The sequence below is a fragment of the Anomaloglossus baeobatrachus genome, chromosome 1 (genome assembly GCF_048569485.1).
Source record: "Anomaloglossus baeobatrachus isolate aAnoBae1 chromosome 1, aAnoBae1.hap1, whole genome shotgun sequence".
Taxonomy (NCBI): Eukaryota; Metazoa; Chordata; class Amphibia; order Anura; family Aromobatidae; genus Anomaloglossus; species Anomaloglossus baeobatrachus.
In genome coordinates, this window is record NC_134353.1 from 671,316,886 (window position 1) to 671,334,441 (window position 17,556).

At 48.5% G+C, this 17,556-nt stretch overlaps 1 protein-coding gene across 1 annotated transcript in view; it reads right to left on the bottom strand.

Moving 5' to 3' along the window:
- The window catches only part of GLTP (glycolipid transfer protein), a 93,125-nt gene that overhangs the window by 20,120 nt on the left and 55,449 nt on the right, over positions 1-17,556 (bottom strand). The window lies entirely within an intron of this gene.

The following is a 17,556-nucleotide window of genomic DNA, read 5'->3' on the forward strand; positions in this document are numbered from 1 at the left end:
TGAGCAGCCTTTTAACATAGTACCTTGGTATACCCAGTATTAGACGAGAACGACAAAGCGGACAGCATTGTGAACAGCCTCCTCTCACAAATCCCTACTATCTCCAGTATTAGTTCATCAAGGACAGACCGTAGTGTGAGCAGCCGCTTACCTTAGTATCCCAGTATACCCAGTATTAGATAAGAAAGACAGGAGGACAGCAGTGTGAGCAGCCTCATCTCACCAAGCCCTGCTATCTCCAGTATACATGAAAAAGCATGAGCCGCACTGTTGGAAGCCTTTTACCTTAAAATCGACAATCTCCAGTACTGAAGCCAATAATTTAAAGCTCTGTTACATTTTTACATTTTTCTACCAATAATTTCATTGTTTTATGCCAATCAGACCTCTTGATAATTGCTGGATCCCTCCTTCTACCACATAGTTCAAGACCTACTCCCGGTCTGGATCCGTGCATCTTTCAGGGCAACAGGAGGAACCAGTCATTCAGAGCTGTCATGGGTGAGCTGGTCTACATCTTCATTGCCTATATTATCTATCTATATCTATCTATATCAAAAATACTTACCTTATCATTGATAGTTGACACACTGTCCATTTCCCAAATATCGTTGCTGTAGCAGGACGCAGGTCGTTCGTCGTTCCTGCGGCAGCACACATCGCTATGTGCGACACTGCAGGAACAACCTCGTACCTGCGGCCACCCACAATGAGAAAGGAAGGAAGTGGGTGGGATGTTTGTCCCTCTCATCTCCGCCCCTCTGCTTCTATTGGGCGGTCGTCGGTTGTGAGTCACGGGCAAATCGCTAACACCAGTCACACATACTTACCTGCCTAGCGATGTCGCTGTTGCTGGCAAACCGCCTCCTATCTAGGGGGGTGGTTCGTTCGGTGTCAGAGCGACGTCGCTAGGCAGGTAAGTATGTGTGATGGGTGTTAGTGATTTGCCCGTGACTCACCACCGATGGGGGCGGTTACGCACGTTAACTATATCGATAGTGATATTGCAGCGTGTAAAGCGGCCTTTATTCTGTCTGTCTTGCTCCAAAATGACGTCATTACAGTGACAATCGTCGCCACAGCGCATGCGCTAAAGAGCCTGCGACCAATTGCTCAGCTAAAGCTCCCTGCACACGTAACCAGGGTACGCATGTGACGAATGCGTTGCAAATAGTGAGTTAATAAAGTAACGGATTCAAAAGAACGTTTTGCGTTTTTTTGTTGTTTTTTTTTGTTTCGCCGGGAAAAGGAGATTTGCGATCAGGAGGAGAGAGGTGACCGCAAATCCCCTGAGTGACCGCAGTGAGCCGAGCGATCAGCTGTGCCGTCACTCAGGTGACCCGCGGCCACACCTGCAGTCCTCCACCCGAGAGCTGTGTCCGCGGGTCACCTGAATGAGGGCACAGCTGATCGCGCAGCTCACTTCAGTTGCTGCGAGGAGCTGATAGAGAGCAGTCGTGTTCTACTGCCGCTCCTGTCAGCTTCATACAGCTGAGCTGAAAAGCGTTGTGGGACCTCTGTGGATTACGTCGGACCTAGAGGGGTATTTGGGGGTTTAATAAAGTGGTGAAAGAGGGGGGATTTTTGTCTTTTATTCCAAATAAAATGATTTTTTCGGGTGTATGTGTTCATTTTTTTTTTTTAACTTACAGGTTATCATGGAAGGTATCTCGGGGAGACACCTGCCATGATTAACTTAGGACTTCGTGGCAGCTATGGGCTGCTGCCACTAACGCCTTATTGCCTCGATTGCCACCGAACCAGGGCAATTCGGGATGAGCCGGGTACAGTCCCGGGACTGTCGCATCTAATGGATACGGCAATTCCGGGCGGCTGCTGGCTGATATTGTTATGGGGAGCCCCCCAGCCTAACGTAGGGCTCCCCTTCCTGAGAATATTAGCCTTCAGCCGTGTGGCTTTATCTTGGCTGGTATCAAAATTAGGGGGGGACCGCACGTGGGTTTTTTTTAAATTATTTCTTTAATTTATTTTACTGCATGATATAGACCCGCCCACCGGCGGCTGTGATTGGTTGCAGTGAGACAGCTGTCACTCAGCGTGGGGGCGGGTCTGACTGCAACCAATCATAGGCGCCGGTGGGCCGGCGAAGCCGGCAATACGAGATTGAATAATGAGCGGCCGGCATTTTCAAAAGAAGAAAAGCCGCCAGAGTGACAGCCGTGCAGCGCCGTGCCCATGATCGGCGAGTATGAGGGGGGGGGGGGGGTTGCGACCAGGAGTGATTTTAAACGATTTAGATCGAACGGAATCAGTCAGTCAATGTGCGTTATTTTATCGACCCAAAAAACGCTACATGCAGCGTTCCCTCCACCCGACGCTGCATCAAAATAACGACTCGGCGTCATGCAACACAGACACTTGCGTTACAGTGCGTCGTCAACACAAGTCTATGGAGAATAGCGCAGTGCATTAACGGACTGCGCTATTCTCCATAGTGACGGATTGCGCTGAATGCAAGTGTGAAAGCGCCCTTACCCCGCAGGATGGTGGCACATGTCAGGATGGTGGCTGCACCACAATGGGGGCACATACCAGCATTGGGCCCCATCACAGCATCAGCATAAGCATATTTTTACTTAAAACTTTACATTGTTCATGGCCTTCTTTCATTACAAGCCATGGACATCATTAAACATTAGACTCCTCTATGAAAACTGTTCCCTCTGAGGTTTGTCATTTTAAAACCAATAAACAAATATAAGAATACTAAATTAAACCTAACACATCCAGTCCATTCACTACCTTATCATTCAATCTGGGAATCAAAAATAACGTAGCGCTCCGGGGTATTTTTGATTCCCAGTGCACATAAACCGGACGGTTATGGGCTGCCAGCTCCTATCTGCCTGGCTTTACCTTGGCTGGAAATCAAAATACAGGAAGCCCATATTTTTTTAAATTAATTATTTAAAAAGAAAAATAATAAAAAAAAAAACCAAAAAAAAAAAACAAACAACATTTGTGGGCTCCCGCCGTATTTTGATCGCCAGTCAGGTAAAGCCAGGCAGGATTCTGGGACTCTCGGCAGCCCGCAGCCGCCCCTGGAAATGGCGTACTCTTTTTAGCGCCATTATCAGGCGCTTTCATTCAGTGGCCCTGGTGCCGAGTGGCTCGCTGGGTAATAAAGGGGTTAATACCAGCTTTGTATTCTCAGATGGTACTAAGCAGGGGTGGGATTCAGCCGGTTCTGTCCGGTTCTGGAGAACCGGTTAAAATAGTAGCCGGTTCCCAGAACCGGCAAGAAACCGCTGCGGCGACCCGGTTCCCTGTATTCATTTGTGTTAGTGTCTCTAAGACACTGACACAAATGAAACCCCTCCGCGCCACACTTCCGGGTACAGTGGAGCCTGTCTGCTCCCTGACCCGGCGTGCAGCGACGCGCTGACGCTACAGAGGTCACGGCAGCATGGGGAGGTCGCTCCTCCCACTACCGTCTGTCAGCGTGCAGAGTGCCGCGGAGGACGGGAGACAGATGAGAGGCCGCCGGTGTTTGGAGCAGGTAAGCGCTCAGTGAGTTGAAGATGTAGGGAGAGGACCCACATAAGATCACAGCTATATGTGGCTATATGGGGAGAGGCCACATAAGATGGGAGCTATACAGGAAAAGGAGCCATATGGGATGGGATTTGCAGGGGGAAAGAGGCCATGATGGGATGGGATCTGCAGGGGGAAAGAGGCCATGATGGGATGGGATCTGCAGGGGAAAAAAGGCCATGATGGGATCTGCAGGGGAAAGAGGCCACATGGGATGAGATCTGTATGGGGAAGGTCGCCCATTCCAATTTTAGCAGGGCTCCTTTAGTAATAATTTTTTAAAAACTGTAGAAAAACCATTTAATACAATATGACTGGAACAACTGGTACTGGACAGGAGAGAGTGACTGTAGAGGAGGGGAAGGAGATTTTACTTTAAATTACTTGTATTTTTCGGTTGAGGAAACTGCATGAAACCCCTCGGTTACTTACCGGTAGCCGGTTTTTCCAGAACCCATGACAGCACCACGTGAGAGAGGGATCCGCCCAGCGAGGACAGGAAACCATTCTGAAATAAAAGGGCGGTACCTCTCCCCTTCGTCAGTTGATTACCGAGAATTGAGAGGACCTCCAACAAACGTTAGAACTTAACTCTATCACCAACTATAACACACACATGCACACCCAGAATAGTGCACACTAAGGATGAAAAGGGAGGGATTATATGGGTGCTGTCATGGGTTCTGGAAAAACCGGCTACCGGTAAGTAACCGAGGTGTTTTCCCCTCACCCATGACAGCACCACGTCAGAGATTTCCAGAGAATAACGTATTAGGGAGGGACCAACGTCTCAAGCACCCTTCTACAAAACGAGAGATCAGCCGAGGAGGATAGATCCAACCGATAGTGACGGAAGAAAAAGGAGAATGTGAAGACCAGGCAGCGGTCCTACAATTCCGGTCAATAGATACCTGCGTCTTCTCAGCCCCGGAGGGAGACACCGCACCGGTGGAATGGGCCCTTAAGCCCTCAGGGAAGGCAGCCCCACTAGATGAGTAGGCTAAGCAATGGCCTCCCTAATCCACCTAGAGATAAGGTCTGTGGGTGTGAAACTGCACTATCTACTACAGATAGGGCTATGAAAAAGGACTGTGTCTTCCCCACACTATGTGATGGGCCCTGCCGCACAACCCCGCACGGACACCAGGTTCCCCAAGGGCTGGTGGACGGCGCTTCCAGCCCCGAAGAACAGCGCCGCAGGACTCACCCTGCTTTTCCGGACACCGGACGGGGCTGGGTAAATACAGCTTCTGTACTTCAAACTTCTTACTTCAACCGCCGTATTCCAGAACAAGGTCTCCCATCAAGGACAGGAAACCAACTGACGAAGGGGAGAGGTACCACCCTTTTATTTCAGAATGGTTTCTTGTCCTCGCTGGGCGGATCCCTCTCTCACGTGGTGCTGTCATGGGTGAGGGGGAAAATGGGTGTGGCTAACAAAATGGGTGTGGTTACAGAATGGGTGTGGTTTTCAAATAGGCGGGGTTTACAGAGAACCTGTTAAAAATTTGAATCCCACCCCTGGTACTAAGCCTGAAATTCATGGTGTCATGCCAAATTAGACATGGCCACCATGAAGTTCTAGTAAATAGTAAAAAAAAACCAAAAACCAACACCAACACCAACACCAACAGAAAAAAAATTACAAAAAAAAAAAAAAAAAAAACATTTAGAGACTCCATCTTTTTTTTTTTTTTTTAACTTCGTTTTATTAACAGTTTCATACATGGTATAGCTGACATTTACAATGTGAGAAATAGCTCAGTACATGGATAGTGCTATACATTCACAACACTGAAGAATCATATTAGAGTCCATAGTATCTGTTGTACTCAAGATAAAATAGTATTATCCATTCTTATCATTTGCATATATATCCAGTTTTATATATTAAGCATAAGAACAGCTCTAAAGATCAGCATGACCATATTTTAAGAAACAGGGTAGAAAAGGGAATAAAAAGGTGAAAAAGAAAGAACAACAACAGCTACATTGCATCACCTTACCGCAAGATACCGTAGGATAGCTTCCATCTCCTAACATCTAACGGGAACCACCTCTATTCGCATAGATTCCTCTAAGCCTCTGTAAGTGTACCTGGAGAAGAGTTCCATAGACCCCATATTTTGTTAAATTTTTCCGGGCACCCCCTGTTGTAGTATACCACCCGCTCATAGACTATAGTTGCATTGACTAATTTAAACCAGGACCGCACAGTTGGACTCGAATCCCCCATCCACCGCAAGGCTATTACTTTTCTAGCCAAAAATAATGCCCCTCTGAGGAATGTTATCATATAATGATCCCAGGACTCTTCCTCCATTACCCCAAATAGGCATATCAATGGGTCGCATGTGTGTCGCCCTGGGCAAGCCAGGGGACACAGGTCACACGCCACCACACCCTACATCCCAGCTAGGAACACCACAGCTAACCAAAAATCCTTGTTGCCTTCCTCCAGAGGCTGATGATTCGCACCAGGGGGTGGGCCAGGCGGTTGGCTCCGCCCACCGAGGAGTTCACAGCTCTGGAGGCGGGAGAAACCAGGCAGAAAGCTCAGGGAGGAGCAGGAGTGAGGAGCTAAGTGAAGGAGTAGACAGCTAAGATGAGCTAAGGAAGTGAAAGTGAAAGTAGAAAAGTGGTAAAGGAGGAAAGCAAGTGAGGTGACAGGAAAGAAAGAAAGCCTGAAGGGTCCAGCTGTGTGTAGGACCAGGTCAGCAAGGTCAGCAACGGCGGTGACTGTCTGGAGGGGGACCGTTTGGAAGTTCCTGGAAGGACCCCGTTGGCCGTGTGCCCGGCGGTCTGGAGCAGTGTTCCGAAGGACAGTCAGCACCAGGGCAGGGGCCTCTCGGACCCCGGCAAGGCTAGGAGTCGCCATAATTTGCCGAATCCGTCAGTGACGAGGACGTAGATCCCCCAACAACCAAGTCCCGATTGAAGGCAACAGCCCAACCAGAGTAGAAGAGACACCGCCACCGCCAAGGCACCAGTTTCTTAGGGCCAGCGCCTGTGGGCAAAGAGTAGAGCTCCTCCGGTCCAGCTTGAAGCCGGGGAGCGGGTTACCGGTGGGGACCCATCGCAACCAACAAGTACACAAAGGTGCAAGGAAGAGGGACATCACCGTCACCTACTGGGAGAGCAAGTGCAGCCATCCGTGGGACAGTCTATCCAGCCGTTTGGTTTACCGTAAAAACTGTGTCAACGTCTCAGGCTGAGTGAGTACCACAGTGCCGCAAGGCACAGCGCTGCCCCCGCGTCCCTGCGCCCACCAGGCCCTGCACCTCCCTCACCATCACCGGGCCCCGGGATCACCAACCCCTACCCACGGAGGGGCAACGCAACACCTGGCTGCTCCGCATCACCATCCCCGGGATCCCCATACTGAGCAGCGGTGGTGAAATCACCACAACCGTGGGTGGCGTCACGGACAATAACTACTTCCCACACCCAACAAACCCCTTTCACTCACGGGCGAGGAGTGCCGCTCGAGAAACCCCCGGGATCCGGCCCACCGCTCGAGCCACCACTGAGCAGCAGCCGCCGGACCCGAGCAGAAGGGGTGAGCGTAGTGTGCTGACACCCTCCTCCCCGCCCGCGACACATGAAACAGGAATTGACACAATCAATGATAGCAGGGATGTCACTCCCCTCCAATACGAGGATATATTAGGACAGCTCCAGATCATATGTATGAAATTTGCCCCTGTGAGATGACACCTCGGACACTCCGATGTGCGAGAACGGCCCATACTAAATCGAGTTGGAGTAAAGTATGCTTGGTGAACAATGTAACATTGAATCAACTTATTAACCAAAGGGGATACCACAGTCGGAGATTCCAATATCTCTTCCCATTCCTCTCCCTGTAGAGACGGAATTAGAGATCTCCATCTATCCTGGGCTGGCAAGGGGTCCGACTCCACCCCCACCGACAACAGGTAAGTATATATGGCTGAGATTAAACCCCGAGGTCCCTGTGATTTTAGGATACCTATCAATCATCGGGAGTGTTGATATCAGTTTCCCCGTTCCAATTTTCTGCATATGGGACTGAATCGCTGTGCGAATCTGCAGGTATCTAAAAAATTGTGACCTTGGGATATTATATTCAGTTTGGATCTGGTCAAAGGATTTGAAGGTTGTGGTTCCCGGAGCATATAGATCACCCAGTGTAAGGACATTGTGAGTGACCCAAAATTGTGCTGAGGGGTGATCTCTCAGAGTATGGAAGTAGCTATTCCCCCATAGTGGGAGCTCCGCCACCACTCCCTCAAAATGTGCTACTCTCTTAGCTTGTCGCCAGACCAATCTTGCCAGCTTGAGGAGGGGTAGTTGCCGTGATATTCTCAGTCCATCTGATTCCAAAAAACCCACCAGTCAGTCCCGGCCGCGTGTGCTAAGTGACTCTTGGAGTTCGGCAGTTGACAACCAGGCATCCAGGCCACTAGTGCTTTAAGCTGACCCGCCAGATAGTATAGGAAGAACTCCGGCAGAGCCATCCCTCCCAGTCTCTTGGATCTCTGTAAAATGGATAACCAGAGTTTGGGTCTGGATCTCCCCCATATGAAAGTAGTAGTAAGCGAGTTCAGCGTAGAGAAGAAGTACTTGGTAACTGATACTGCACTATGTTGTAGTGTATAACTAAGCTTTGGAAGTAATATCATTTTGATTAAGTTGATTCTGCCAACTACCGACAGGGGTAACTTGCTCCACGAGTTATATTTAAGTTTAACGTGTTCCAGGAGTGGTGTTATACATGTCTGATAGTCTAGTGTATGGTCCTTCTGTATGTGTATTCCCAGGTACTTGAAGCTAGTCACCACTTGCAGAGGTGACCTACCCTCCATTGAAGTTCTAGACCCCTGTGTTAATGGCATCAGAGCCGACTTATCCCAATTGATGTGCAGTCACGAAAACTCCCCAAATTTATCTATAGTATCTATAACCACAGGCAAGGTCTCTTGTACTCTGTCCAAAAAGACAACCATGTCATCCGCATACAATCCTATTTGATCTGTGCGGTCGGCTATAGTGATTCCAGAGATCTGTGGATGAGAGCGGATTCTAATTGCCAAGGCTTCAATAACTAGTGCAAACAATGCAGGAGACAGAGGGCATCCCTGTCTCGTGCCCCGTCTCAGTGAGAAAGGTGCAGATATAATGCCATTGACCAGTACCCTGGCCGTCGGGGACTTATGCAATATATGAATCCAATTGCTGAATTTAGGCCCAAAGGCGAATCTCTGGAGGCAGGCAAATAAAAATGGCCATTCTACAGAGTCAAATGCCTTGGCCGCGTCCAGCGAGGCCAAGGCCCACTCATTTTCCTGGAACAATGTACTATACTGTACTATGGATTGAACCCGTCTTATATTTATCGAGGTGTTTTTTCCAGGCATAAATTCTGTTTGATCTGGGTGAACTATACTCAATATAACTGAATTGAGCCTGGACGCCAATATTTTGGTAAAGATCTTATAATCCACATTGACTAGGGATATAGGGCGGTATGAGCCGCATTCGAATGGGTCTTTGCCCTCCTTCCTCAGCACGACTATGTGCACTTCATATAAGGAGGCAGGTAGAGAGTCATCGATTGAGAAATGAGAGAAAACAGCTAATAAAATCGGGGCCAATACATCACAATATTTACTATAGAATTCTATGGGGAGACCGTCTGGACCCGGAGATTTTCCCCTAGCCATATCTGAGATGGCTGTAATCACTTCGTCCAGTGTGATGTCTGCCTACAGAGACTCCCGTTGCGATCTGCTCAAAGTGGGAAACTCCAGATCCGATAGATATTCCCCACAGCTTTGAACTTAATGAGGGCTTCTAGAAGTATATAGGGTTTTATAATATTCATGGAAGCACTCCAGGATATCTTCAGGGGATGTGGCTGTGGAGCCGTCCGCCCTCCGTATACCTAGTATTGTATTTGAGGTGTTATGCTGCCAAACCATATATGCCAGTAATTTACTGGACTGGTTTCCAAGCTCAAAGTAAGATTGTCGAGTGAAGAACAGTTTGCGTTTGGACTTGGTCTCAGAGTGTTGCATATACAGCCTGCATGAATGCATCCAGGCTGCTCTGTTCCCATCGGTTGGGGCTGTAATATATTCTGCCTCTAGGTCCTTAAGTCTCCCCTCCACCATGTCATCCTCATTTCTAGTCGCTCTTTTAAGATATGTTATGGTTGAAGAAAGACACCCCCGAAGGTAAGCCTTGAGAGTATCCCACACCAAGTTAATATTCCAGGGTTTAGGGTGGATTTTTAGAAAATCTTCTATTTGGGTCCGAGTCCTATCGCTTTGATCAATTAATTTCAACCAAAAGGGGTTTAACCTCCAAAAGGGTTTGCTAACATTTTGATTAGTCTTAAGAGTGAGGATCACTAGGCTATGATCTGATATGCCCCTGACCCAGTGTACCACATCATCCACCCAGGTCGCGACGTTGCTCGACCCAAAAATATAATCCAGTCTGGACAGCGTACGTCTAGTGGAGGAGTGAGATGTGTATTCTCGAGTGTTAGGGTGTTGGAGTCGCCAAAGGTCTATCCACCCGCCTCCCTCCACGCATTGCTGTAAGTCAGTCGAATCCGGGGTCGATTGTGGTCTCCCCTCATCTACCCGAAACCTGTCCTGCTCCTCATTCATCACAAGGTTAAAATCCCCCATGCATAACACATATGCATCTGGGTAGCTGAGGGCAAAGCTCAGTGCCTGTTTAAGAACGGAAACGCGAGCCGGTGGGGGGTTATAAATGCATAGTAGCACATAATCTCTAGAATCTATAGACGCATATATAAACACACACCGCCCCTCCGGGTCACGCCTTACCACCTTTGCTTCCCATCGTATGTTTTTATGGACCAATAAAGAGACTCCTCTGGAGTAGGTGGTGTGGAACGCATGCGTCGACCATTGTACCCATGGTTTGTTTACTAGTCTGGCTGTGTCTCGTGTGAGGTTTCTACTAGTGCCACCAGCTGAGCCCTGATTTGCTTAATTTGGGAAAATACCTTGATACGTTTTTTGGGTGACCTAAGGCCTCTGACATTCCAGGTCATAACTATCATCTCTGACCCCATATAAATCTGTTTATAGAACCAGGATCCCAAGTATAAGGCGCATTTCACCCCGCAATTAGATGTGGTTAACCCACCAATAGTTTTAAGCCTATCTCTGCGAAGAAATAAAGTTAATGCAATAGCAGCTGTAAACATAGTAAAACAACATCGAACTTCAGGACCTTTCCGATAAGTCCTGTAAAACATTTCAAACATCAATGGGGATACCACCACTGAATGCAGTGTCCTGGTATAGGTGGTATTAGAGTGCTCAAAATAGGGCTCCCATCTCACCATCCAACTCCTGGCCAATTCCTCCATCACTCAAGGCACGGAGAAGTCTTGTCTTTCTCCAAAGGGGGCTTCAAGCTTTTATGGGAGATGAAGGGCACCAGGGGGCTCAGAAAATGTCACTTAGTAGTCGTAGCCTCATTGCTTCTGCCCCTTAGGTCTCGGGTGTAACTGTAACCAGTCCTCAGCCTCAGCAGGTGTAGTGAAAAACAGAGACGACCCCTTCATGCACTATGCGGAGCCGGGCAGGGTATAGCATAGAATAGATGATGTTTCGCTCCCTTAATTTTTTCTTCACATCCATGAAGTGGGCCCTCTGTTTCTGGAGGTCCACCGAAAAGTCTGGGAAGATCGAGAGTGTAACGTTGTTAAACTTAAGTGGGCTCTTCTGTTGGGCTAGACAGAGTGCTGTGTCTCTATCTCTGCAGTTGAGCATCCTTGCTAAAAAGGGACACGGCGGTGCACCTGGAATAGGAGGTCTCATTGGAACTCTGTGCGCCCTCTCCACCGCAAACGTCGAGGAGAACTCGATCCCAAGATTAGATTTCAGCCACTCCTCCAGGAACCGTTCCGGATGCTGACCCTCCGAGTGTTCTGGCAGTCCTATGATCCGTATATTGTTTCGACGCATGCGATTCTCCAGATCATCTGCTTTCTGGCGCCATGCGTTTGTTGATCCGGCCATTGTAGTCATTTTAGTTTTAAGTGGTTTTATTTGATCTTCCAGTTCTGACACTCGTGTCTCAACTTCTGTTGTTCGGGCCCTCAGGGATTGCATGTCTTGACGCAAGCGGCCCACCTCTGAGTGTACCTCCTCAATCTTCCCTGTGAGGGAGCTATTGCTTGTAGAAATTGCTTGTAGAAGCTGTTCATACACCTGTCTTAGGGTTAAATCATCTTGCTCTTCTGACCCATCAGCCAGTGGTGCTTGATCTTTTAGAGTGGTATTTCTCCTGGCTTTAGGGGCATCTGCCTGACCACCCCTTGCATACTCTTTAGGCTTATCAATAGCTCCACTTTGTTTAGGGGGACTCATGTTGATTCACTGGGGGTCTGCCGCTTCTGCACCCCTCTCTTATCGTGCCCCCGTGTGTCCAAATCCGTGCCTCTGCAATGTATATTTCATAATAGGTCAGTCTCCACTTGCCCACCTCTTCCAGAGAGCCAGAAAACTGCAACTTTTATATTGTAAAATAACAATGAAGGGAGTCCCAGGGCAGCACAGCACTTAGAGTATATTTATCAGGGTGATGCAGGCCTGCACAGCGTGGGGACTTCAATATGTGTCTCTCCTATGCTTTCATGTGTCAGAGAGAGTCTGCAGGGCCTGTAGAGACTCCATCTTTATTATAAATAAATCTGTAGTCTGACGTAATCCACAGGGACAGCAATGTCAACTCTGCTTCATCAGTCTGTTATGACAGTCTATACAAAGTGCAGAGAGCATTGTCAGCTCTGCTACATCACTCTGTACAGAGCGAGATTCAGGCTGATGTGAGGGTATTAATGCACTTGCGTCTCGCATTGCTTCACCCCACACGGACTGATCTCAGGACAGAAGAGTCTCAGCTGTATTGACATACATACAGATAACCTGCTGCTGTCGGGAGATTGGGCGCCGTGATGCGATGAGACACTCGCACAGTGACAATCAAAGTTCAATTGAGCCCATGAGCCATGGACTCGGGTGAAACCTGACGTCACCACAAACACGGCCGAAAACAGCCGATAACTGCCGAGTGATGCGCAGTGCAGTGAACACTCCCAGAAAATAAGAGGACCTTTGATAATGTCATAATCATGTGACCAGTCTGTAAGCCAATGTCTGGTCACATGGTTATGACGTCATTGAAGGTCCTGTAAGTCCAGTGTTTGTTACCGGGTGGCACAGCAATAATCTGACGCGGAGGCAGAAGCGGCTGGGAGACAGTCTGCAGGATGCGTCATGGAAGTAAGTATAATCATATTGCTTTTTAATAATGTGCATTTTTTTTTTTTTTACAGCCCCTGGACCTGATCTGTAACACGAGCTTTCCAGGAAAGCTCGTGATCGGGATCGTCCACACGATCCCCGTGTGATCGGTACGATCCCCGTGTGATCGGTACGATCCCTGTGTGATCGGTACGATCCCCGATCTTTACAGATCGGGATCACCCCTAATGGTAAATAAAATGCAGGGACCAACTCGCGGCAAACCGAAGTAAAATTCCGGGTGCATTTTTACAGCGCTTTTTGCCGCGGGTGCAGAGTTCTGCCACAGGGTGCGGATTTTTCTTAAGATAAGCAAATTTCCCAGTGCACACAGACCCTAAAGTAGGCATTAGGTAGTGTTAATACAGGAAATGCAGCTTGCTGCAAACAAGCAGTTTTATTGCATTCATAAAACTTCAAAGGGATTCAAAACAAAAGAGCCTCTTCTGAGCATAAGGGTATAACAAGAAAATGAACAGTTCATGTACAAGCACACAATTAAAGCTGGGTTTACACACAGACTTTCTAGCGATCCAACCTGCGATCTCAACCTAGCCGGGTTCGCTACAAAGTCTCTGGTGAGCTGTCAAACAGGCAGACCTGGCCAACGACCTAACAGTGATCCGGACCTGCAGCGCGACTAGCTGGTCGTTGGGGACGTGTCAAAAAAGCAGGTGAACTTCACCCGACTTCATTTAATGCCGCGCGGCTCTGTGTGCCGTGTAAATAAATAAATAATTAAAAAATCCGGCGTGCGGTCCCCCCCTATTTTAATACCAGCCAGATAAAGCCATACGGCTGCAGGCGGGTATTCTCAGGATGGGGAGCCCCACGTTATGGGGAGCCCCCCAGCCTAACAATATCAGCCAGCAGACGCCCAGAATTGCCGCATACATTAGATGCGACAGATCTGGGACTGTACCCGGCTCTTCCCGATTTGCCCTGGTGCGTTGGCAAATCGGGGTAATAAGGAGTTATTGGCAGCCCATAGCTGCCAATAAGTCCTAGATTAATCATGTCAGGCGTCTCCCCGAGATTCCTTCCATGATTAATCTGTAAATTACAGTAAATAAACACACACACCCGAAAAATCCTTTATTAGAAATAAAAAACACTAACAAATTCCCTCATTACCAATTTATTACCCACAACAAAGCCCTCCATGTCCGGCGTAATCCACGGTCCTCCAGCGTGGCATCCAGCTCTGCTGCATGCAGGTGACAGGAGCAGCAGAAGACACCGGCGCTCCTGTCACCTCCACGCAGCTAATGAAGACAGCCTTGTGATCGGCTGAGCTGTCACGGAGGTTACCTGGATCCAGCGGTGGCCGCGATTAACCTCAGTGACAGCTCAGCTGATCGCGCTACTCACCTCATTTGCTGCGTGGAGCTGACAGGAGCGGCGGTGAGTAGCGCGATCAGCTGGACTGTCACTGAGGTTACCCGTGGCCACCGCTGCATCCACCGCTGGATCCAGGTAACCTCAGTGACAGCTCAGCCGATCACAGGCTCTCTTCATTAGCTGCGTGGAGGTGACAGGAGCGGCTGTGTATTCTGCTGCTCCTGTCACCTGCATGCAGCAGAGCTGGATGCGACGCTGGAGGACCGTGGATTACGCCGGACATTGAGGGCTTTGTTGTGGGTAATAAATTGGTAATGAGGGAATTTGTTAGTGTTTTTTATTTCTAATAAAGGATTTTTCGGGTGTGTGTTTTTTAACTGTAATTTACAGATTAATCATGGAAGGTATCTCGGGGTGACGCCTGACATGATTAATCTAGGACTTATTGGCAGCTATGGGCTGCCAATAACTCCTTATTACCCCGATTTGCCAACGCACCAGGGCAAATCGGGAAGAGCCGGGTACAGTCCCAGAACTGTCGCATATAATGTATGCGGCAATTCTGGGTGGCTGCTGACTGATATTGTTAGGCTGGGGGGCTCCCCATAACGTGGAGCTCCCCATCCTGAGAATACCCGCCTGCAGCCGTATGGCTTTATCTGGCTGGAATTAAAATAGGGGGGGACCGAACGCCGGATTTTTTAATTATTTATTTATTTTACTGCACAGTATAGACACGCCCACCGGCTGCTGTGATTGGGTGCAGTGACACAGCTGTCACTCAGCGTGTGGGCGTGTCTCACTGCAACCAATCATATTTGCCGGTGGGCGGGGAAAAGCAGGGAATACGAGATTGTTTAATGAGCGGCCGGCTTTTTCAAAAAAGGAAAAGCCGCTGGAGCAGTGTGAACGCCGTGCAGCGCCGGTGATCGGTGAGTATGAGAGAGGGGGGGGGACACTTCATTCACTCGGGGGATTAGCGGTCACCGGCTAATCAGGACGCTACACAGACAGAGCCGCGGAGCCGCTGTAAAGTCCCCTTTACACACAGACTTTCTAGCGATCATGCTGCACAGCGGGAAACAAAGGACCAAAGCATGGTCCTGAACGATTTGTAGCGATCACAACTTCACAGCAGGGGCCAGGTCGTTGATGTGTTTCACACACTGCAATGTCGCTGGGGAGGTCGCTGTAACGTCACAAAACCGGTGACGTTACAGCGATGTCGTTTGCGATGTTGCAGTGTGTAAAGCCACCTTAACATCAGGGCAGGCTCACAACTTCAGCTCAGTGTCTTTCCCCCATAAGGCTGCTTTCACACATCCGGTTTGACCAGTGTGGCTCAATCCGCCTATGAAACCTATGCAACGGATGCGGCGAAAACACCGCATCCTTTGCATACGTTTTTTACATGCGGCCCGTCCGTTTTTTTTGCCACTTGCGGCAGGCTACTGAGCATGCGCAGTAGCAAAAAACGCATGCGGAGGTCGGATGCGGTTTGTGCCGCATCGCACCGCATCCAGCGTCCATAGGCATGCATAGGAAAATGTGCCGCATCAGCCGGATGCGGCGCGATGCTTTTTTTTTTGTTGCACAAAAAAAACGTGCCAGGCAACGTTCCATCCTGCTAAATCTGCTGCATGCGGCAAAAAACGGACAGAACGCAAGCCCATGCGGCACTGTTAGTCTATGCAAAAAAACCGCAACCGGCAGCTAAAAAAACGGTTGCGTTTTTTCTGCAAAGTGCCGGATTGTGCCGCACAGGAAAAAACGGAGGTGTGAAAGCAGCCTAAGCTGGTGGCAACACTAGAGGTCCTTTTTTCGTCCCATACACAGACCATGTCTCTTAACCCTGCAGGAATCCAGGCCCTTCTCCTAGCCCAGTTCATTCAGCAACAAATGGTATCTGCAGCTCCCAGCAGAATCAGACATTGCTCTGTTTTCCCCAGCACACTGAACCCCATTTCCTAGTTTTAACAAAAAATCTAGGCAGGTGCATCTAATCAAACACTTCAGAGCTAGGATTTAAAGGGAACCTGTCAGCAGAAATTTCGCCCAAAACCTAAAAGATTCCCCCTCTGCAGCTCCTGGGCTGCATTCTAGAAAGGTCCCTGTTATTATTGTGCCCCATGTGAGACCAAAATAAAGACTTTATAAAGTGGTACCTTTTTGTATCCAGATACTGTAAATGTGACACGGGGGCGGGCTCTCTGGCGTCCGTTATTCTGCCTCCTGGTCCTGTATGCCGCCCCATCGCTCCTAGACTGTATGGGCTGCTTCCAGGGATGACGTCCCTTTTGTCACGTGATAGTATTTTGAACACGCCCCTATCACGTGACAAAAGGGACGTCATCCCTGGAAGCAGCCCATACAGTCTACCATCTACCCTGAGCACAGTGTGACCGCTGGTGAGGTTTGCGCGCTCACGAGATTATGGGCGGATACTTGCGGATAACAATCACAGCCCCGCCCATAATCACTTGCCTGCGCACACGTCACCAGCGGTCACACTGCTCAGTCCCGTGAGACTGGCACTGGGCATGCGCGGGGATGGCTGGAGCAGTGGGCGGTGCATCAGCTATGGAAAGGAGCGATGGGGCGGCATACAGGACCAGGAGGCAGAATAACGGACGCCAGAGAGCCCGCCCCCGTGTAACATTTACAGTATCTGGATACAAAAAGGTACCACTTTATAAAGTCTTTATTTTGGTCTCACATGGGGCAGAATAATAACAGGGACCTTCCTAGAATGGAGCCCAGGAGCTGCAGAGGGGGAATCTTTTAGGTTTTGGGCGAAATTTCTGCTGACAGGTTCCCTTTAAGCCTTTCCTTCCAAGCTTTCCTACATAATTTATTTGTAATGACATTTTTCCAGTTTTTTTTTTCTATTCCAAGGGAACTTTAGGAGAGTGGAGCACAGAGATGGACTGGAGAATCCCTGTATAGTAAAAGTGAAACAGCAGCAGAGTTGCCAAAGGTTCAGAAATTCAAGGATAGTGTGTAAAAATAAGACCGCATTTTCCCCCCTGTCGATTTGAGAAAAAAAAAAAAAAAAATGTATGCATCTTATTTTTGAATTTGAAGAAACAGATACAGCTTATGTCTAATATAATTTTACATTGAATGTAACTGTCATATCAGAATTATGGGCTGTTTACATGTATCACTTATTTCCTTGAGATTTATTCCAGTTTTCCAATGTGTCCATCAAAAATAATTTCAGATCATGATTTATTGTTTTCTGGTCACTTATTAAAAGCTTAAGTTGGCAAACCTGGCAGAAATAGTGCCCTATTAATATGAAAGTTATGGCTAGTAAAAACCC